The 22,617-nt window shown below is 41.7% G+C and overlaps 1 protein-coding gene across 1 annotated transcript in view; it reads right to left on the bottom strand.

Moving 5' to 3' along the window:
* LOC103376550 (leucine-rich repeat and fibronectin type-III domain-containing protein 5-like) overlaps positions 1-19,244 on the bottom strand; it is a 151,885-nt gene extending 132,641 nt beyond the window's left edge. Inside the window, exon 1 of the mRNA XM_008306946.1 lies at positions 18,366-19,244. The gene's annotated coding sequence lies outside the window, so the exon portion shown is untranslated. The remainder of the gene's footprint in view (positions 1-18,365) is intronic.
* Between the last annotated feature and the right edge of the window lie 3,373 nt (positions 19,245-22,617).

Raw genomic sequence — 22,617 nt, 5'->3', positions numbered from 1 at the left:
CGCCACATAAACAGAATCCGACCTGAACATCGTCTCACCTCAGCTCCACCCAGCATCCGTTCCTTTTCATCAAACCTTGCTTTTGTTGTATGATCTATTTAATTATAATATATTTTCATACCTCACACAGGGTCTGAGCCTACGTTGTGTTGTTTTGCATCGCTAAAGGCGCAGTCCTCAGGGAGTCCGGGGCCTCCTGGGGCCTGCTGAGTTACTATACTTGAGGGTCCGGGTTCAGACAGCTCTAAAGTGATGTAACGCCGCTTTCTGCAAAAGCCACACGCTTCTTTTTCTTGCTAATAAATGTGTCTTAGTGAGATCTACCCGGCCTGCATTGTTTGTTGCTATTTTCACACGCATTCATCATCATCGTGTTTGTCAGTTGCTACCTCAACACAAAAGGCAACGATGAGACGGATCAACAATCACGAGAGAGAACGGCACATCAAAGACGTACGCAGGCCACGTTGGGTAAACATCAAATATAATTAAATATAGACGCAAAAGTTGCTTTGATATCGTCACCGTGAGCCGAGCTGGTCGAGGGCCAACTCACGGGCCGCAACGACGGGGAACGAAACATCAATTGTGTAGGCTCCTTATGCTAATATTAAAGAGATTTCGCAAGTGTTGGGATAATTTATACAGTAGGTAGCAGCTACAGTGGCAGCGCGAACGCACCAGATGAACTGACCGTAGCTTCAGCAAGCAAACTGTCAAACAGGCAGCTGATGGTGTTAAAAAAGAAATGAAGACTGTGTCACCCAATTCCATCGCTGTGCATTTTAATTCTGCTGCTGCAAATTGTGAATTAGACTTGAGTGGATGGTTGCGCTGCAGCTCCTCGTTCGGCGTCTTGAAGACGAGTCGTTTGTGTTTCCATCTGTCCCTCCGTCTCGCAGGCGCTGCTTTCCTAAGGATGACCGCCATGCGACTGAAACACATGTAGCAATCTCCATACATATGGAGCTCACCGGGCATACCAAAGGGGGCCCACGGTAATCATCAAGTGTTCTCATCCACCACACAAAAAGGTTGAGTTAATTTCTGTTCCGCTGATTGGAATCACAGTCACTCCACCCGTCTACGGCCCGGAGGCAAAATGAATATTCATACCAGTTTAGACCCTGGTCATGAATATTTATAACGGTTAACACCAGATATGCAAACGAACCAGCCAACCCAGATGGCTTCAGATCACGACATAATGATCACACACACATGCGTGCGCAAACATGCTCGCAAGGATACGAGAAAAAAAAAAAACACACACACACAGACGCAGCGATGTCTTTCTTCCTAAAGGCAACAACATCAAAAAGGAGACAGAAGAAAGATTAAGACATGAGCGCACAAACTGACATTGACACAAACAGGATATGCCACCGCAAAGACAAGTTAACTCAGCAAACATGTTGGTAGACTGGGAAATTCAGAGTAAATAACTGCTTCTGAATGTAATCCATACACATTTAACAAAATCTGGTGTTGGTACTCAACAGTGGCTTATTGCGAGATTAAAGCTGGTCCTCTGGGATCGCCGGCAGAGTGGCGTTGCCAAAATCTCCACCAGGGTTCAAGCACAAGGTACGGCGAGATTAAAGGAAGAAAAAATAAGATTAAAGTAGATTATGGCCGCATAAATAGGCTAGATCAATGACGGTATCGCCGACAGGACAGTTTGCACCGTTAGCTTGGGAATCAAATCAAACAGATCTGTGACAGGATGCATAAAGACACAACAAGGCCCAAAAGCTGCACACAGAGCAGCTTTCACTTGGAGTTTTATCTACTTGTATATTAGAAAAACTGAAAATGGTTCATCACAATAGGACTAAAAAGACAGCGTAAAATGTCAGCAGCTTTGTGAGACCACTGTTAAGTCTTGTGAATGTGCACATGGACAGCTGAGGACACTACAGAGTTTTCTAGCTCACTTGGAATCCGCTTGGAGGACTCTGTTCCATACATAAACAGCAGATCGGCATCTACCCATTTCACAAAACTGCCGAGCATGCACACAACTGTCCTTGTCGGGTAACTGGCCTGCAGATTGTCTGGCTGGACTCAACCTTTGGGCTACATGCAGACGCCCATTGAGGGGTCCGTAGACTCTCATAGACTTGGGCACATGATGGTATTTAAGTCGAACCCGAGCAGCCTCTCGCTTCTCCGCTCGCATGCATAAAGTTGAAAGCCTTGATTATACTCCCTTGCGAGTGCACACAAGGACAGATGCAGACACCACAGACACATAGCTGCTATTATACTACTTCTAAATCTACTGGAGGACTCCATTCCATCCAGTGCAGCAGGACATCTCCACATATCCCATGCATACTGCAGAGCACTATTCACTAACCTATCTTGTTTTTAGGACATAAATGATTGTCCTCTCCTTTCTATCTGATCTCTCTGCTTCTTATACACACTCCTTCCTACTGTCCCACACAGAAACAAACCCTGCCTCGATACTGTTAGCTCAATCAGATATTTCCTTTTGAGCCAAAGCCTTGCTAACAAGCTTATCTCGCCATGTACTCTTGTGTGTGTGCGCATGGTCTTGTGAGCACTGGTGAACGTGCTACATATGACACATCTAATGCGACCGCACACACACGAAGGCCAGGATTAAGGCCAACTAGCCTGTTGTCTGTAAGCTCGGCATCAAATGAGATCACACAGACACTCACACACACGCGTTTTTTTTTGTTGTTGCTGTGTCACTGTTAGTTCTTTGGAATTATCAATGTAACTCCTTGCTGCAGTCTAAATACACGACGTGTTTGCTGAGGAAGGTCAGGGTGTCGATATTGCCGCTTGAACAGACTTACAACAGTGCAAACCAGCGAAATCAAGCACCAGTCTGCTAAGTTGTTTTTACTTTTGCCACGCCGGATGCAAACAGCTGCAGCAGCATCAGATTTGTTTTACTCTGCAGTCAGAATGAGGTCATGCTGAGCGACAAAGCTCAACTGGGTCACAGGCTGTGACTCACTGTACATTGCAATATACCTGGACTCAGTAAAACCCCCACCAAGCAAAAGTTCTCTCTGAGCTGCTGCGTATTTATTACTGTCAAGCAATTTCTTTAAAATTGCAACTGCTGGTGTGTTTCCTCAGTATACGGAGCAAAAAAAACAAACAAAAAAAAGCTTAATCTCTGTGTTTTCCACACAATGCATTTGCGATGGTTGAGCCTTTTGTGGGCTTAGTGTCCTTCTAGGAATAATATGATTTTTCCAATATCCCAGATAGAATATAATGTGTTTATGATAAGGGTTAAAGGTGGGGACTCACTGTGATCTGCTTATGATAGAAATTTGTATTTATTTTTTTGCTGTGGAAACAAAATGTCCAAAGAGTTTTCCTTTGATTTACACTCAACTGTAATAAAAGTTAAAAAAAAATAAAAATAAGGGGTGGAAGATACTTTCACCGACTTGTAGCTTATTAGCTGGCCGTCGCTTTGGGAGCCATATTTTGTTAATGTCTACACACCAGAGGAAGTGATGAAACAACAGCATCCTATACAGTTCAAGCACATTTCTCCCATGATCTGAGCATTTGAAATACGTCTAATTGTCTCCATTCATTTGGAAAACAACAGTACGAATGATAACTAGAGAGTAAATAACAGCCTTTAGCAATGAGTCAGTGACAGAGGCAGTATTGAACCTGTTCTTAACTACAATTCCACTGAATTCAGTGCAACAGAGATGAAGAACAACAATGTCACACTCATTTTTGTCAGTTATGCCACCTCTACACATGGTGTTGGGCTTTGTTTTTTTTTTTTTAATATTTGTATATCTAGTAGTGGTACAAAGACCTTCAGGACACAAAGAGTTAAAGAGTCACCTAACACCACTGTGAGCTGGTCCCCCCCTCAAAAAAAAAGCTACCTGGCATCTTTGACCACACTCTGCATCACTGATTTAAAAAGGTGAACCACCGGAGGTCAGTTTAGTTGCACAATAATCCGGCAAATAATCTCTTTTGCGCTAGCGGCTAGCAAAAACCCCACCCTGTGTGTTGTTGTACTACATTAATCCGTTGTTGTGCCGCGCCGGACCGCATCCAGCTGTGATCGAGGCTGTGGTAAATTCTTTTACACTCTGTCAAACATCTATTGAGGATTTACTGTTTGTGTGCAAATAGCCAAACCTATGTACAGGTTGTTGTACATGCCTAGTCTACACCTTTTAAATGCACATGACTCATTGTGTGGTTCTGGTAAAATGTTTGAGTCATGCCTTCGCTGCTGTTCCCAGAGGGCAGCTGCAGTAATGTTGTACATCCTTTTATCGGCCCACTTGCTGTGTTTGTGTGTGTGTGTGTGCAAATACTTGCCTACATAAGTAGATGTTTTGTGTGCGTGCTTGCTTGGATGTTTATAAGTCTGGGCTTTACGAATCCACCCTCTGCTACTGCCTGCATCGTCCCCATTAATCACGGGGTATTCAGCAGACTCCGCTGATACTGTTAGATAAGCAGATTGCAAGTCATGATACCGGACTTAAAAGGCCACTTCACCAGTTTTCAATCGGAGCCCGACTGTTCTAATGTGGACAAACATGCAAAAAAATAAAAACACAGCTCTTCACAACCTTCTTTCTTTACTCACCTCAAATATGTTTCTCTACATTTAGGTCTTTTATATTTGGCACTTCAGACCAACCCATCCTCCAGATAAAAAACTATTTGCTCTGATGCAGCATATACATGAACAAACCTTTACATTTAGCCTGTTTGTACGTTATTTATCTCCAACACAGTCCTATCAGCTCCTGGATTCAGTCTGTTTTTCGACTTAGTTGAACACAATTCCCGTCCATGAAAACCTCGTAAATAACTGCCTTTTATACTATCAGTTCTGCCTGAGATTTGTGTTTGCATTTAGGTTCCCTGACTAACCATGACTGTACGTTCCAGCCGAGCGTGACCCCAGCAGACACGGATTAGTAAATAATGATAGCAAACAAAAACCCTCTAACACATTATCGAAGCGGTTTGAAAAACATTCAACTCTGGCGCACATACGCTGCAACAGAAATGACGCACAACAACATACGACCATTTGAGTCGCAATCAATGAACGCCATATGCTCGGCAGCCTTTGAAAAAATGGCAGCAAGTTGTGTTTTGGTATCTGGTTGAAGGAAGTCCTTGTCCTTTTCAATATTTTAACACATCGTGTGTTCTAAAATAAATTCAGACATGGTTCACAGCTGTGGATTTAGTGATTCAAGATTAAATGGTTTCTCTGTGGGATGAGAATATTCTTTGCTGCTTACAGCTTATGAAACCTTGAAACGCCCAAATACTGATGTGTTAATCCCGCTAAGGCCTGGGGAGAAATAATTACGAGAAAACGCAAAATTGGGAGACATCAGCCGCAGCTCTGTTTGTGTGCTTTGTGAGGTCAGTTTTACACAAACAGATAAAGAAGTGCAGATAAGGCTACAGGGATAGACGCCTGCTGAAAACAGTCTCCTGTGTTTTGGGGTTTTATTTTTTTTGGTTTGTTTCTGTTTTGCAGCAGACTGTATTTGTCTATCGCTGCAATGTGTGTGCACTCAGGATGTGTTTGTGTGTGAGTCAGCAGGGTGGCAGAGAGATCAAGCCATCCTGACTGACAAAATGACAGCTCATTATCAGAGACAAACAGCCCCTAAGGGTATGGGACAAACACACACACACACACATGCACACACACACACACACACACACACACACACACATGCACACACACACACACACACACATGCACTGTCCCATTAGCTTATCCCATTGAATTACAGAAGAGGATTGAGCAGAGAGGATCTGCTGTTTTGGATTAATTTGATCTAACCACCCAAAAGAGCCACTGTACTAACTTGCAACATGTAATTTTATTTTTTTATTATTTAATTATTTTTTTGCTGGAAAATGTCCTGGCGTTTAAAATTACATTAGCATTTAGTCACTTTAATAGTTTGATTTATTCACACAGCAATTATAAGAACCAAGTGTAGCCGCATGACACTGATACAAATTAGTCCACTGCTTTTTTTGGTTGCTTCAGTGGTATACGACCGAAAAGAATAAATATCCCTTGAGTTGAAAACCACCATGTTTCCTCCCTATAATTTAGGTAGCTACTGCTTTGTTTAACTTAGAGTGGTGGTGACCTTGTTAACATATCATACAGTAATTATCAAATTTAAAAAAAAAAAAAAAAATAACAGTGATCTCAAACCATCCCTACGCATAAATCAGTCCATATATTAAAGGTACCACGTGGGGCTTTGGATGACTAGAATCAGTATTTAGCTGATATACAGTCAGCCAATATTAGAGGTCGATATTCTCCTATTATAGATATATTGTGTCAGTGAATATGCTGTATGCACTGGTATTAAAATGTTTCTTTTAGGGAACATAATGCAGAAAAAGATGCTTGGTGTAGTTAAGAAATTGTGTCATCATATAGTTTGCCCAGTAGAGCAGCATTTTTTGCAATGATCTCAGCACTGTCTGCAGCACATGCAGCAGAGTACAGATCAAAGCCGAGCAGAACGACATGGTAAGTTGTGAACTAGCTTGTGAAATGCATTGCTGGATTTTTTTTTTTTTTTTTTAACCAATGTCAGTCAGGCTCCAATACACACGATGCATTTAAGAAGTAGAACATGGTACCTAAGATTCCTGATGCATTGCCAAAATGACATACATAGGAAAACCACCATAATATTGTCTGTCCTGCAGCCTACTTCAAACAATAATCGTCAGCTTACATGGGTTTAAAGGACTGTTTTTAGACTAATACAAAAGCAGGTCAAAAGTCCAGCTCCCATTAGTATGCCACTTGGAGGCTTAACCTCTTAAGTCTGGGGCTATTGTTTTAAATTTCCACCTGCAAAAAAATAAATAAATAAAAATCCTCAAATATAGTTAGTAACAGCTCCATAACTGTAAGGCCTGAGCAAAATCTGAAAAACTCAACACAATTGGTACTAGCGTCTAATCAAACTTGTCCATCGGTGAGAAAAAAACCCCAAAAAAACAGCGCTGTAACAATGAATCACTGAAACACAGACATTATTGCAACCGCAGTCCAACCACACTGCACCCATTTTATTCAAAGTGCCACGCTCTGCGACTTTTGAAAAATGGTGTCAGGTTTTAATAACTAGTGGCCTGGTTCTGTTCCAGGGACCTCCAGGGTGGGAAGGATTAAGAGAATAAATACAGTTTATCTGCTCTGGTCACCAAAGTCCATGAGCTTAAACATGGACTTATTTCTGTGGGAGCCCCAAACAGTCATGTGAAATGTGCTTGTGATGCATGACTAATAACATTTCTTGACAAAGAGTCAAATTCCTTCCAAAAAAAACTGTCTTTTCCTTTGATGTCTGCGCTCTTACCTGTGGGTATGTCGCAGCAATTATTTCTGATTTAATTCAAACAAGCAGCTCGATCCTTCCTATTGACCTGCTTCTTGAGTCTCGCTGTACTGTACCCCAGCACTGGGTTGTTTTTCTTCAAAATAATTATCTGTGTTGCTCAGTGTCCCCTAAGTTTCTGGCAGCTGCCTCTAACCACATCCATATCCCTCAGCCAAATATATCAAGTCATCAGATTTTTTGGAGTGTTTGTTCTAGGGTAGCAGCTTGCTGAGCTCAGGTTAGTGCCAAGTAGACAGAGTAAAAAAATAAATAAATACAAACACAGCCAACAGCTAGGATTAGCTGCCTGCTATTTATAGTGTACGGTGCAAAAGTTAGCTAAGTGGGTTGCAGTGATTTGGAAGTCATTACTGTTTGTAAAGCAAATGAATAAACCTGAACTAAAAGCAGTTCTTATTCGTTATTGATACGATGTGTAAATGTGAAAATAAAACCACAAAACAGTTCCCAGTGCACGAGGAAGTGTATCCATGAGAGCATTATTCCTGTTTTCAGCACAGTGACTGCTGGCTGATTATTATGTTTGGTTAAAAGGCAGAAAACCACAAATAAAAGCTCCAGTTCTGTCACGTCTGGAAGCCTCAGAACACGGAGTCCAGCACCAGCACATATGGTGATAATTTTTTACACGAGGATTACAAGAATCATGCTAAAAGATAGATTCCCTTTTTATTTTTACACTCAGCTCTCTAGCTGTTATTACGAGAGTTAATTTAGGGTCAGCATATGGCGAGTTTAATGAGACACTTCATAGCCACAGTCTGGAAGGTGGAAGCGACACCCGTGGAGGTGATATAACATGTCCGCTCACGCTACAAAGCGCCACAGCCTGCATTGTTGTTTTAAAACTGGTGCACCATAACAGTGACCCTTTAGGATCACTGGACCCAACTGGAGCTCCCGAGGGAATGAAGGCGACTGAACGGCCATCCAAACAGCGTATAGTCATATGTGGCCATAGCTAGCGCCTGCTGTGTAGCGTTAATCTTTGAACAGATGGCACGCACTAACAAGCTAGGCTAAATGTAGCTATTGCTGGCATGGGCCTACACTGATCTCTGACTTCCTGATCCCAAGCCTCTTAATTAAATGCACCGTTTAATCTACTCAGTTTTCGGTCCCTCTGTTGCTCCAAAAAAACAACACCGTTCATCACCGCTGACCCCCACATCCTGGTGATTGGATCGCGATTAAAGCAATTAGAATGACACAAAGCCTCCCATTTACAAGCAGTGTTTTTTGACTTTGATGACCAATGATTATGTTGGTGATGACTATCAGCAAAATGGAATAAATTCTTTTGTATTTCTCTCAGTTGTCGACACTGTTTGGTACCTACATGGGCCTGTAACTGAGCATATGTGGATGTTTTCACTGGATTCCATGAGACTGAAGTGATGAGAGCCAGATATGCACACACCTTGAGGTATATCCATACTGTGAACCATGAAGACAAGTCCCCTCCAGTATTTCTGAGACACTGTACAGCACTTGTTAACATCTGCATGACTGTAGCACCAACACATCCATAGTAAACCATGAAACGCTTCCAGTAGTTTTTCAACCATGTGCTCAAGGTCTACAGGCTGTCAGTCAGGCTGTGTGCAGCAGTTCAATAGTGTCATACAGACAGAGAGCAATAGCTTTTGAAGACATACATCAGCAGGAGTGCAATAGTTCACTTAGCACTGCAACAATACACGGTGAACTGTTTGATGGAGCATGTACATTAAATCAATCGCCTCAGATTAAATAATCAATGCGGTACAAAATGTTACATCCTGAGGCGGCTGGTGGTGGGAAACACAAGACTCCAACTTTACAGTGAAAACAACCCGTTGAATTGCAAAGAGATCTATGACACAATTATTGTTACAGCTCATGTGGTGTCAACATAGCTAGGAAATGAACAAGTGTAAATTGTTTGACTGTAAGGCCAAACTTGGATTTTGCATCTTGGATTTGACGTCATGCCGGTCGTTGGTAATGTCCATGGTGCTGAAGTTTCAACTTAAAAGACTTGCAGCACACTGAGCTGTCCATGGTGCTGAAATGTCCAGTTCAACATGAATATTGAGCTGTCCATGGTTCTGAAAGGTCTAATTCAACTTCTAGGTGTAAAGTGGAACTGTCCATGGTCCCTTACACATGTTCTCCTGTGAGAGGCTGTATTCTGAGCTCTCCATGGTGCTGAAACGTCCACTTTAATGAGCTGCTACATGTGAAGCTCTCCGTGGTCCTGAAATGTCTCCAAAGTGCAGCTGCATACTGTAGCTATCCATGATGCTTAAACATTTTTACTAAAACAAAACCACTGATTTCACAAGATGTAAACAATCAAATATACTGTATATGGTCAGGCTAAATTGCTAAAACAAAAAATAAAAAATGCAGCACATAGTATTGGTGTAGTATGTACTTCAGTGCATCATATTAGTATGGAACAATACCTGGTTGACAGTGCTGATGCCCATTTTTAATTAAAGAGTATTTGCATTATCCTCCAATGAACAATATAGAAACTGTGGCCCTTTCTATTGTATACATTGTCTCACCTGCATTGTTCATACAACATACACGTGAACACCAGCACATGCACTTGAAAGTGTGAGCCTGCACTTCACCACCTATTGTTTTTTTTCTATCATAAATTTAGTGTGAAGACAACAAAAGACATTGTCGTCATGTTCTTTTGATGTAATCGTCTCTCTATTGTTTACTTTATTTCTGCTATTCTCGTCTATAGGATGTCTCTGCCGCTGCAGTGACCCATTTTCCCCCAATGTTCAGGTTTCCTCATGTACTGTCCATCCAGTCCTATATCTAAACTAAAGCTGACATGATGATTCCCATGTGTGTTATGTATAATGAATGACTAAACCTGACTGATGTACGACATATAGCTCTTAATTCATTATTTGAATGCTCCAAATATTACAGTCAGGGTCTTGAGAAGCCAGGGGTGGTCTTTATTGTTTTTAACTCTTATTGAAACTGACATGTTGACTGAGAATGTACTGTTATTTATGGAAATGGCCCAGAGCAGGATCTTCTAAAGGGATACAAACACACACACATAGGCTGCACGTGCAAAAATCGCACCTAGACATGGTCCACCAATGCAGTGCTGCATAATGTAAGAGTTGGCTTTACGGTCAGCTTTAAGCAGCAACACAGAAGAGGAGACAGAGCTGTAGGTTAAGTAACCTCTTTATACTATTCTACTGTGCTTTTTTCAGCGTAGCGTCAACATGTGCTCTCTAGTGTTAGCTTTGTGGATTTGTTAAGGAATCCTTGTTTGTTCATATTCTGTGGATGAATGATGTCCTAGAGTTAAAATGGAAGCAACTTGTTTTGTTTTGTGTGTGTGAGAGACAACTGGACGGACATCCTTATCATGGACGTGACATGTCATTCGGGCACAACATACAAATGCAGCTCTGCAGAAAACACAGACCGCACACATTGTCAGAGTGTTTCGCTATCAGAGGCTGACGACTCACAGGCGTCTAGAGTTGCACAAACTCAGCAAGTCTGTCAGCTGTTCTGTAGGCGGCGGACGGTAAGGATGGAGACTGTAAATCCTACATGGGAAGTCACGAAGCGCTGCTAGTATCTGACTGAATTTACACCAAACATCACATTCAGCGTGCTACAGTTCAGATAATGTTATCACACTCATGTAAGGGTGGTTTAAAAAGGATCATGCCCTGGTCTGATCCTGCTACTGCTGTCTACAAAGGGAATTTCACAATGTTTTTTTTAAGTACTACAAAGCATCTCCTGATTTATGAAAAAAATGCTTCACACATTTTACTCGTGGGGTTTGTTCACAAGAGCTACTGTACTGTTGGATTGTGTTAATCTAAAGCGGTGTTTTATGGAGTGTGGGCCAGTTTCATAGATTGAGTGCCACGTCTGGTAGAATTCCCTGGTGATAACTGTGTTGCATTATTTATAATTAGTCCTGTGTTGACAGTGAAAACGGGCTCTGCACAGGCTCAAAAGCTTGTGCGGGAAGGGAAAAATGAAGAATTCCTTTTAGTCCTAAACGTTTCTTTGAATCGAGATGACACATGCAAATAAGTATATTTACGGAGTCAACATGCAACTGATCAGTCACTGACTAATGTACGTCTAACACTGTCAAACGCATCAGGTTTATAAAGGCAACATGCTGCAGGCATTCGGGTTAAAAATGCAGCTTAGAGACGGAGAACAAACCAGAATCCGGTCGGTGAAGCTACAGTGAGGATTAAACACAGGTTGGGAGTTTGGGTTGGCAAGATAAACATCAAGTGACCATGAAAGCTGCTCTGTAACCTGCAGCACAAACTCCTTTGAAACGATGCAGCCTGCTGAGTGAGAGCTCAAAGCAGCAAGTATGCCTTTCTCCACACAGAAAATGTGGAATAGTCGCGTTACAACAACTATCAATCCTCTCTGGGTTTTATGAAAGACAATACAGATTAACATTCGTCCATTTTGGGGCATTTTTCCAGCTTAAATTTTAAACTCAGTTTCATTTTCAAACACATGTACAGTAATTTAATGCCCCAGCAGTCATGTTAAGAGGTTCCAGAGAGAGTCACGGAATAAATCTAATGGATTGTGAGATTACTGATGAAGTTTGGAAAAGACAATTCTGACTTTAACCCCGGTAGGTAAGCAGCTCTGATTTTATATTTATGTAACAAAGACAAAAACCTTTAACTTGGGTTACTTCGGTGGAAGCATATACAAATAAAAAAACATGAGGACCCAACACCAATCCCTGAGGCACACCATAGCTGATTTCTCCAAACCAGTTATTTGCAGAGATGGTAAAACTGACTCACTGGTTGAAGAGGACAATGCTATTTGGCAACAAAGAGGACAAAGCTGCAATTAAGTCCGATTCCTGTTGCACTCATTTGAAGAATGCCCACTAATGGAGTTCATTCAAAGTTTGGAACAGAAAATTCTGACTTTAACTTCGTTAGGTAAGCAGTTGCTCTGGGCCTATTTCGGTCTGAGTTTATATTTCTCTATTTCATGCTTAATATCATACAACAAAACCATGACCAATTGCTTAAATAGTCAATTTTATCATTTAATGCAAAAACATTAAATTCCATCCATCCATCCATTATCTATACACCACTTAATCCTCACTAGGGTCGCGGGGGGGCTGGAGTCTATCCCAGCCGACTTAGGGCGAAGGCAGGGGACACCCTGGACAGGTCACCAGTATTACGGCCATACCAGCCTGAATACGCCCGATCTCGTCTGATCTGATATACACTAAATTATTTAATTTAAATATCTAAAGAGTCTGTACTTCCTGGCACCAAATTCAAGGTTGATCTGTCAAGTACAAAAGTTTTAATGTACTAATAAAGGTAAACGGTGCAATATAAGATACTTTTATGTATTACAAAACAACAGTAATGCTTAGGTTTTGGTTTTTATTTTACATTTTTGTAGCTTATCAGTCACTAATTATTTTGACACCTAGATGACTGACTTGTTTTACATGTAAACTAATAGATCTGATCAATGACTGTGGTACCTCTTTGGTCCACAAAAAATACTAAAATATAACAGTCAAAGAAGTAATAGTTACGATTTGGTGAGCTGTGATAATCTGCACTTGAAAAATTATGTGAAGAGAGACAGTAAGCTTTGTTTATAGAAGCACAAACCAGAAATCCAGAAGGCACAGATTTAATTGAGATATTCTTCTTTTATTTCTTGTTTCTTTTTTCCCTTTCATGACACTGAGGCTGGCATGGCAAGTCTGCTTCATCAGCTCTGAACATTCTTTCTGCACATGTGTCAATTGCCATAATGTATAGATTGAGAGTTACGCAGGCCGACAGGCTGGGTGGTGGGGCAGCAGGCACGGAGCCAGAAGTCTGTCTGCATTGTGTAACGTTCATACACAGTTATCTGCACTGCACACAGCTCATTATCGGCCAACATGTCTCACATCTGTCATGTCACCCGTGCCTCTCGCTCACACCATCACGCAGACACACACAGACACACTCCAACATGCTCCCCACCGGCTTCCTAAAGCAGGATGCAGTGTCAGACACGTCACGGCTGATTGTGAAGCAGCAGGTGTGTGGAAGGAAGAGGGGTGGAGGGATCAAGTGGATGTGAGAGTAATTTAACTTACAGAGAGGAGAAAAAAAAAAAGAAAGGAAGCAACAGAGACATTTAAAGTGACCATCTTTGACTGAACAAAATTCCATCTATTTACCACTTACAAAGATGGTTTGTTGCAGCTGCAGTCACAAAACCGATGAGCTGAATTTCCAAGAAAATGCCACTCAAACATTACCAACAACAAAACAAATCTATTCTACTATAATTAAAGGCTTGGTAGTGGATTTTAAGCAGGAACTTAACTAAAGCTACCAGCCAGCCAAGGACTAATCCTGACTTGGCAGAGACAGGCTATCTATTTAGAGTAACTTGACACTATTGTGGCACTAGTTTCAGTGTGCCAGCACAGCAATAGCTTGTAAAATACTACTGTGTAAATGCTGACTTTAAAGAACACGTGATTGTATTTTGGAAGTCACGTGTGATAAGCAACATTTCATGTAGTCAAAAAACATAACTGGTAAATCTTGCTTTCATTTATAGTTATATTTTGTAAACTAACTTGTGTAGCAGATTGTGGTCATCTAAGAGGTTAACGGCAATAAATCCACAATAGTCTGGTGAGTTGACACACTGGTAAAAAAGATCTGTTCGAGGGCTGATCTGGATATGTCAGAAACAGCGAGGTAATCAAAGTAATACCAAAATGTTGAGTAAAGCAGTAAACATCCTACACTATATCGGGCTGCCTATGGCTTCCTAACATTTAGCATCAGCTTCAAGAAAATCAAAGACAAAAGCCTTTAACTGGGGTTACTTGGGTGGAAACATATACAAATTTCAAAAAAATAAAAAAAGATGAGGACCAAATATTAAACCCTGAGGCACACCACAGCAGATATCTACAGATACAGAAATGAAATTTCATATTTTAAGTCCAACTGGAGAGACAGCATTCAAACTAGTTATTTGCAGAGATGGTAAAACTGACTCACTGGTTGAAGAGGACAATGCTAATTGTCAACAAAGAGGACAAAGTTGCAGTTCAGCCAAATTTGTGTTGCACTCATGTAAAGAATGCCCGCTAATGAAATTCATCCAAAACAACTACATTATCCTCTGTAAGCAACAACAAATACACAAACAGGTGTCTGTGTTCTCGCTCTGTTAAGGTTTGTTTGGTTTAACCGCATTTTGCAGAAGGTCTAATTATCCTTGGGTCTTTCTGTGCTTGGGTCCCACTGGGATTAAGTCTGTATGTTTTAAAAAAAACAAACATGAATCTATGCATGTTAGGGTTTGTTTAAGTTTCTACAGGTCCAGTTGAAACAAAGACTTGTGGTATCGGTGAGCTATATGGATAGAACCAGGACCAGGGGATGCTATGTTATGTCAAAAAAAATCAATAAATGACAGTATAAATAATGCAGTAAATTAAATATGTGGCGAATTAAGCAGTTCATCCCATTCTTGCAAAAATCATTCAAAACAAATGACATACATCAGCATGTCGTCCAACCACAGCTGATGGCATCGATAGCCACATTAAAATCCAATAACCTACACTGAGGTTTTGCCTGCACTCGTGGTTTATGAAAACCCCTGTGTGACCACATGAGAAGTCTTTTAATTAATTATTTTCCATGCAGCATTTTAACGACACGCCAGATTCCTCTCAGTGCAGATTCTCAGCTGTTTGTTTTCCTTGTAAGGATTTAGACTTCGCCAGTTGTATCCTTGCGACAGCTTCACTCGGAGCTGCCAGTCATTTGCGTGTCAGCAGATGTTTTGGCGAGTAGCACGGAAGAGGATTTGTTGTTTGTTGTCCCTCGTCATACTCTCTGATGGCATTTAAGGCCATGTTGTCTCCCTTGATAATGACCACACACTCGTTTTGCGCACACAGAATTTCGGCCGGTCACAGCAGCCTTGCAGATGTCACAGCGTCAGGACAGCTTCCTATATAAGGCCTGCCTCTCCACTGCTAATAGGAAATGTTCCCTAACATCTGTGGTCTCCATCCCTCTCCCTCCCTCTCTCGCTCACTATCTCCACTGCTCTCTCTGTCTGCTTCTGAGCAGTAGAATAAATTGAATTAGAGCTCCACCACCCACTCCGCAGGATCCTGCAGCCCTCTGTCAGACAGCTAAACAGAGAGAGGAAGAGAGAGGGGGGAAAGTTGCAGAGAGATAAACAGAGGGCAAGAAGAAAGACTAGCATAATAAAAATCCCCCTCTTGCCCCTATAAAATATAAAGAACCATCCTTACAGCCTCTTTACCCCGCTGCATTACAGCTAGATAAGGCTCAACGTGTTTTGTTTGAGGGAGGGAGGGCTGCATGGGTGAAAGAGAGGCGAACAATAACGAGAGAGAAGAGGAAAATAAAGGATGAGAGAGATGTTTGTGCTTCGGCATCCAGTGAACTTTCATTATCAAGAGAGAAACATGAACCCGTGCCGAGGCTTACAAGCTGTACAGTTCTGATTCATTCAACACAGATGCCAGCAAAGCAAATCAAATGTCAAAAAGCTAGTCAGGAATAGCTTTCAAACACAACCTCTTTCTTTCCAGTCTTACATTTCCTGGTGAAAAAAAAAAAAAAACTCAAGACGCAATCTGGAGCACAAATGCGTTGCCATTCATCCCGAACCTAATGGCACGGCAAACCACTCCTTTTAGGCGTAAATAGGAGGCTAAACACAACTAAAATGGACTGAAAATCACCAGTTTCTCTGCCTCGCTCGTTCACCCACACTCTTTTTCTAGAGCCGGGAAAGCATTTGCATAATGCCTCCATATCCACGGGCCATTAGCACCAGCATGAGTGGCTCGTGTGCATAAATTTATTGCCTTGATCAATCAATGCGAGCTACTGTACCGGTACGAACTCATGAAACTCCCAGCCAGCAAGAGATAGAGCCATGGGAGGGGAAGAGAGAGAAGAAAAAAAAAAAACAGAAAGTGGGCAATTTTCGAATGTTGACATATCACAGTTCTAAATTAGCGGCACATTAAGCTCCGCAGACCTTCACTGGCAAAAGGTTTGGTTAAAATGAGATGATTTCTATTGATTTTCTCTACATCATTATCAAATTGCTTAGGAAGCCTTCACAAGGAACTCTGTGTCAATGGCCATCATTTAGCATGCTCCATAGGCTCAGTTCAGCAACCAACTTCACTCTAGCCTACCCCACAATAACCTGTGCTTAATTGTTATTACAGTATTCCTATATCCCATGCAGTATGTCTCTCATAAAGAAAGTAAACCCTCAACTGTTTCCATTTTTTTTAAATCAATTCCTTTCTGTAGGCTGAATGCAAAATTAAACCTCCCAGCTGCTGAATACTGTCAAAAAAATATATGTAAAAAGGGATGAAACTGAAATTATCTCTGCTGAAGAGCCATATAAAGTGTAGCAGGCACAGACCATCATGTGTACATTCAGTATAAGTGGAATCTACCCAAGACGTAATATGTGTAAAGCTTATGGTTTTTACAGTTTAAACAGATTCCCTCCTCTATTGTAGAGCTCCCAAAATCCATCATGCTGCCTTGCTCCGAGAGGTTCACGGCAACCGAGGTCCTCTTGACATGAAGACAGCTCAGAATACGCTTCCATTAACAGAGAGATAATGGAGCAGCACAAAGACGGAATTCTTCAACTACAGTGTGTATGATGAGTTTTTCTGAATCTCAGGTTTCTTCGTTGAATAAACACACACACGTGCATGATACACTGCACCACAACATGTGTGTATGCAAAACACCAGAAAGCACTTCCCTTTTTTTTTTTTTTTCACTATGGTGCCCAAACTGGATTTCAAATGCACAGCACAGGATACCATTATCTCTTGCTCCATTCACTGGTGTCAAATATCCAGTGTTGTATGTCAGGGCGGGCACGCGGACGCACGCACACACGCACGCACACGCAACTCCATATCATCATTTGAAACTGACAAGCACGCTGCGCGCGCACACACACACACACACACACACACTCCATCGCTCCACAGTTTAATTCTGTGCCAAGAAAAAAAGGTGTACGGCCGGGGTTGCATTGCGCACGCGCACACACACAGATGAATCCAATATACATATATATACATTTTGTGCATATGAGCACACCACCCCCACCCCATTTCCCGCCCCAGTCGTCTTTTGAGGTACAGGTGCAGTGTGTGGCGCACAGAGGACGGTGGGGAAACGGGGGAATCGAGGCGCAGCGTCTTTTTGCGCACCAGCCGCTGCATGGACATTTAAAACACTAAAGTGCGGGTGGCTGGAGACGCACAGCGCGCACACGCATAAGTTTTTTTTTTTCCATTCTTTCTGGCTGCTCTGGCCCGCGTACACGCATGTACGGAGGGGGTGCAGAGCCGCTGCTGACATGTAGCTCACAGCTGAGTCCACCGACCGGAGACCAGTGCGCACACACACAACCACGGAGCCTCTCCAACTTATAGCAATTTTTTTGACCTTGCAATGTTCCCAATGCTGCTTTTTTTTTTTCTTTCAGCACCTTCTCTCTACATGCAGCACCCCACCACCACCATCACCACCACCACCCTGCCTGCTCTCAAAAATACACCCGCTCTGCCTCCCTCCCGCCCCGCTCCAGCATCCAGACTAAATGTCAATGCAAGGAAATCTAGAAATAACTCTTTTACCCCCCAACAACCATGGTTGTCCTGCTCCAACAGACGCAGGCACAAGGAATGAGGAGTCTAGATAGATAGATAGATAGATAGATAGATAGATAGATAGATAGATAGGTGGTGCGTAAAAGAGGATATATATATAGGAGTTTCAACTTTACCTCTTTCCGTGTATGTTTCCTTGGTTCACCGAGTGTCAGGGCGCAATTATCTCTCCAAATCCCATTATTACAAAGACAGTGGTGATGGTAGTTGTAACTCCACACAGATAGGCTCCAGACAAGACAATATGCCCCATATATGTGCGTATCGAGGTAAAATGTGTGTAATATCCTTTGGGTGGCTGTAAATTCCGTTTGGGTTTATAGTTCAATCCTGTCTTCCAGAGGGGTGCGTCCGCTTTGCATTCTCACAGCGCCCGACGACTACATCCTCCTCTTTTTCTCCCTCCTCTCTCTTTCTCACTCTCCCCCGTCTTCTTCGCTCCCGGTTTCATCCCTCCATCCGCGGCTTGAAGGAAGAATCCCATCCGAGAGGGGGGGAAAGGGAGAAAAAAAAAAAAAAAAACTGGAACGGTTCTCCCAGCTCACCAAACCGTTCCTCTCCTCCTCCCTTCACTCTCTACCTTTTTCTTCTTTTTTCCTCCTCCCTCCTCCTCCTTTTTCACCTCCGGCAGGTGAAACAGGAAGAATTCCACCGCAAGATAGAAAATATCCCAGGTGAAAGGGTGGCAAAGTCCAGTTATTCCATTCTTTCTGAAATCCACTGGGTAAAGCAGACTTTCTTGGCTATGAAACAATCCACATCTCCTGGTTCCGTTTGGACCTTCAATAAAGGATTTTTGGATTTTCACTCCCTCTCCCTCCCTCTCTCTCTCTCTCTTTCTCCGAGTCTCTGTTCACGTCGCTCAGCCTCTGTTAACTCTGTGCGTCTCCTCTGCAGTCGGGAGTAAAGGAGAAAAGAGAGAGAGACAAAAAAAATAAAATAAAACAGGGTATAGAAAAGAGCAGAGCAGAACAGGAGAGCAGGTAACGTCCCGGTGAAGCAGCCGCCCCGTGACTCTCACACCGAAAGCTTAACGGTCCAGTCCCGCTGATCCTCGGTCCTCCTCGCAGGTCGCGTCTCCCGCACTGTTAATCCACACAGCGCAGCGGCATGACGAGCGGCAAGCCGGATAAAATACAGGAGCGCCACTACCTGGAGAGGATTTCAAAATAAAACCACGCTCATACATAATCTTAGAAAAAAAAAAGTTGAAGTCTGGCTTCTTTTGCAGCGACATAGGCAATGTTTACAGCTCAGGTCATTACTCACATTTGCACATGATTCATTCATTTAATTGCTTCTTTATTTTTATTTATTTTTTATTTTATTTTTTTAAGCAATCCACTAAAACTAAATAAATATTGGCGTTCACACAGGAAGTAGTATTTACCTGTTTCAGCGCACATCTCCCGGAGAGTCGCAGATTACGAAGAAAATAGGAAGAGTTTTAGAACTTCCAGCGGGGTCATGTCACTATCTTCTCAAACCGGAAGCTTTCAGTTTAAAGCTTCAACAGCGAAGATGTAATTGTCCAGTGCTAGGTAGCGAGCGTTAGCATTAGCCTAGCTAGAACGCGATAAACGTCAGCGTTGTTACGTTCAGTTCAATATTATGTATATGGCGCCAATTCAAAACATATGCCATGTCATAGCACTGACCGTAGGTAATGTCGTTGCTATTAAGAAAACTTTTCTCCCTGTGTCACAACCGCAAAGTTGTGGCACATAATTCGGTGACTTCAGACACACAACAAGTGTTTTCCTCCAGCAGGCAGACGACATGCCTCCTTCCTATTGGCTGACCGGTGCTACGTCACAGCGCAGGAGTCAAAGTTCACCCAGCGAGCGCGCGGGATCACCTCCCGGCGTGCACAAGCAATAAAAATAAAAGTGTTTCCGGTTCCGCATCCTGTGTGAAAGCTGCTTTATGCAGGCAAGACTGTCATGTAGTAAACCAACTTGTTTATGTAATCATCTACTGAATAAAAATATGGTACAATTCCTAAAGTTGTGCTTTTGCTTTGATTTGCTTTTTGTTTATTTACAAAGCTAGAATAGTTACTACTTCATTTACAGCTAAACCTAAACATTACATATTTTAATGAGAAAACCTGTAAAAAGAAAATATATGTCCAAATTTCCATATTACAACATTTTCATATTCTATGAAATCAGTTTAAACATTAATTGATTGGTCAGAACTACAGGTTCATATCTAGTATGTGGTTCAGTGGGGTTGGTTATGTTGGTATAATGCAGCTGCTTGGGAAAACATCTGAAAAGAAATGATTTTGAAAAAAAATAAAATAAAATGCTGCAACTGAATGCGATGCTAGTTCTATGATTGTCTGCGAAGCCGTGTAATGGGCTTTGCTTGTTGTTGTCAGCGGTCAGAATTTATACTGTGAACCACCCCATGGCTTTTTTATGCAATATTTTCACAACAAAATGAGTTCAATAGCATCTCTTTGAGTTGGCTCCATTGTTCTCGTAGCTTAAGACAACTTGAAGTTATACACCAATTCCTAATCTAAAGGTTATCTTTGACACCAAACTACATTTTGAACTGTTTTCCAGTCTGTCTTGTTGCACTTTTAAAATGTTCCAGAATAAGAATGTTTCTGTCAATAGAGAACTTGAAAACTGTTATCCATGCTTCTATCACAAGTCCAAACTTCCTATGTTAGAATACTCACTAAATTCAGTAAAAGAATCCCAGTAAAGCCTGGTTTTGCATCCCCACATTGTGCATTTAAGAATTAAAAAACATCTATTGTCAGCATTTAAAACAGGTGCTGGGTTGGATCTCCAATTATATATCCAGCGTGCTAATCTGTTACAAGATGTGACTTCCATTTGGAATCAACTATTTATTCGGCCTAGCAGGCTCAGTCTGAGTCTATGAGTAATTTTGGAGTGCATATATTTGGAGTATATATATTTTTGTTAATTAGTTGGGTAATTTGGTAAAGTATGTAATATTGTAATCTTAACCCTAATGTTTCAGCTAGCTAGGTGTATTTGGACTACATATATTGCTATAGGGTCTCAAATGCAATATTTAATTTAGTCAGCAAAATGATCTGGAATTGAGTTTTTAAAATCTATGATAAAGATGTACTTTTTCAGAATTGTGTACAAATATTTTTATTGGTTTAGATTTTTTTGCTCTGTTTTTTGTTATTAATTTGTATAAAGTCTACTTTTAATGAGCATTGTATGATAGTTTATTTACTTTTCTTCTTATTTATTTGCAAAACGTTTGTGTAGAGTGGAATATTCCCAATGCTTTTATTTTGAAGTAAGCATCACCTTATTTCCAGGGTGCTTTTTCATAACTCTGTCTCACTTGACGAAGCTTAAAACCTGCTGCATGGAAGTTGCTGTGTGAAAACCGCTTTTATTCCCTGCATGGCGCACTGTGGGAGTCTACCTACACCCTGAGCCACTGACTTACACTCATGCACGTATACACACACATGCATTGTTTTTCCTGCATTAATACTGTTTCCTCATGTGCCAGATTGGCTGTGTGAGTCTCCTTCTCCTCGTCATTCATTCTGCACATCCAGCCTGAGAGAAATTGAAGACCAAGTGCGACCGCCATCCTCCTCTGGCCCATTTGGAACTCTAAGCACAGAAACACCAAATATATATCAGCTCCCCGAGATTACAGCTTCATCTATCTCCCCTTCTAGTCCGGCTGTTTCTCTGTGTGAAAGACGATGGAGTCTCGGAGAGAGATAAAGAGAGAGAGAGGGTGATATAAGCTTCTGACTCTCTGCTGCACACAGGAAGGAGGGAGGAGGGAGAGCAGGGCATTAATCCATACAGTTTGTGAATGGGTTTCATCATCAACATTAAAAAACTGTTTTGTTTTTTTCAATTAACAAGCCTTTGGGACAAACTGATTTAAGTCTGGCAAAACACAACAGCGTGCATCCAAATCACAAGGCATGACACTTCTATAAGTATCAGATGTGAGGGTTTTTAACTATAGGTTGATATCAGATGTTAGGAGTCCACGGGGGAGCTGCTAACATCTGGGGAACCTTATCAGCCCTCAGAGCCGTAAAAGACCAAATTGGAGATATGGGGGTTTCTGTGGAGCACTGATAAGCGTGGTGGTGGTGGTCTATTGAAGCAGAGACTGGGTGGTCTTTGGTCTGGATCCCTGGACTCAGAGGGGAATATCAACAGAGGGAAAGGAACGAGTTAGATATATGTATTATTTAATTTATTTTAGAGTCTATATGTAAAGCCTCAATTGACTACCCTTTTTTTTTTGATTGTTGAGTGAGGAATAGGCTCATATTGTTACCATTAATCTTCAAACAACTAATTTAAGACCTTTTATTACAACTGGGGA

The sequence above is a fragment of the Stegastes partitus genome, unplaced genomic scaffold (genome assembly GCF_000690725.1).
Source record: "Stegastes partitus isolate 25-593 unplaced genomic scaffold, Stegastes_partitus-1.0.2 Scaffold50, whole genome shotgun sequence".
In the NCBI taxonomy this organism is placed as follows: domain Eukaryota; kingdom Metazoa; phylum Chordata; class Actinopteri; family Pomacentridae; genus Stegastes; species Stegastes partitus.
This window is presented reverse-complemented; position numbering and strand designations above follow the sequence as displayed.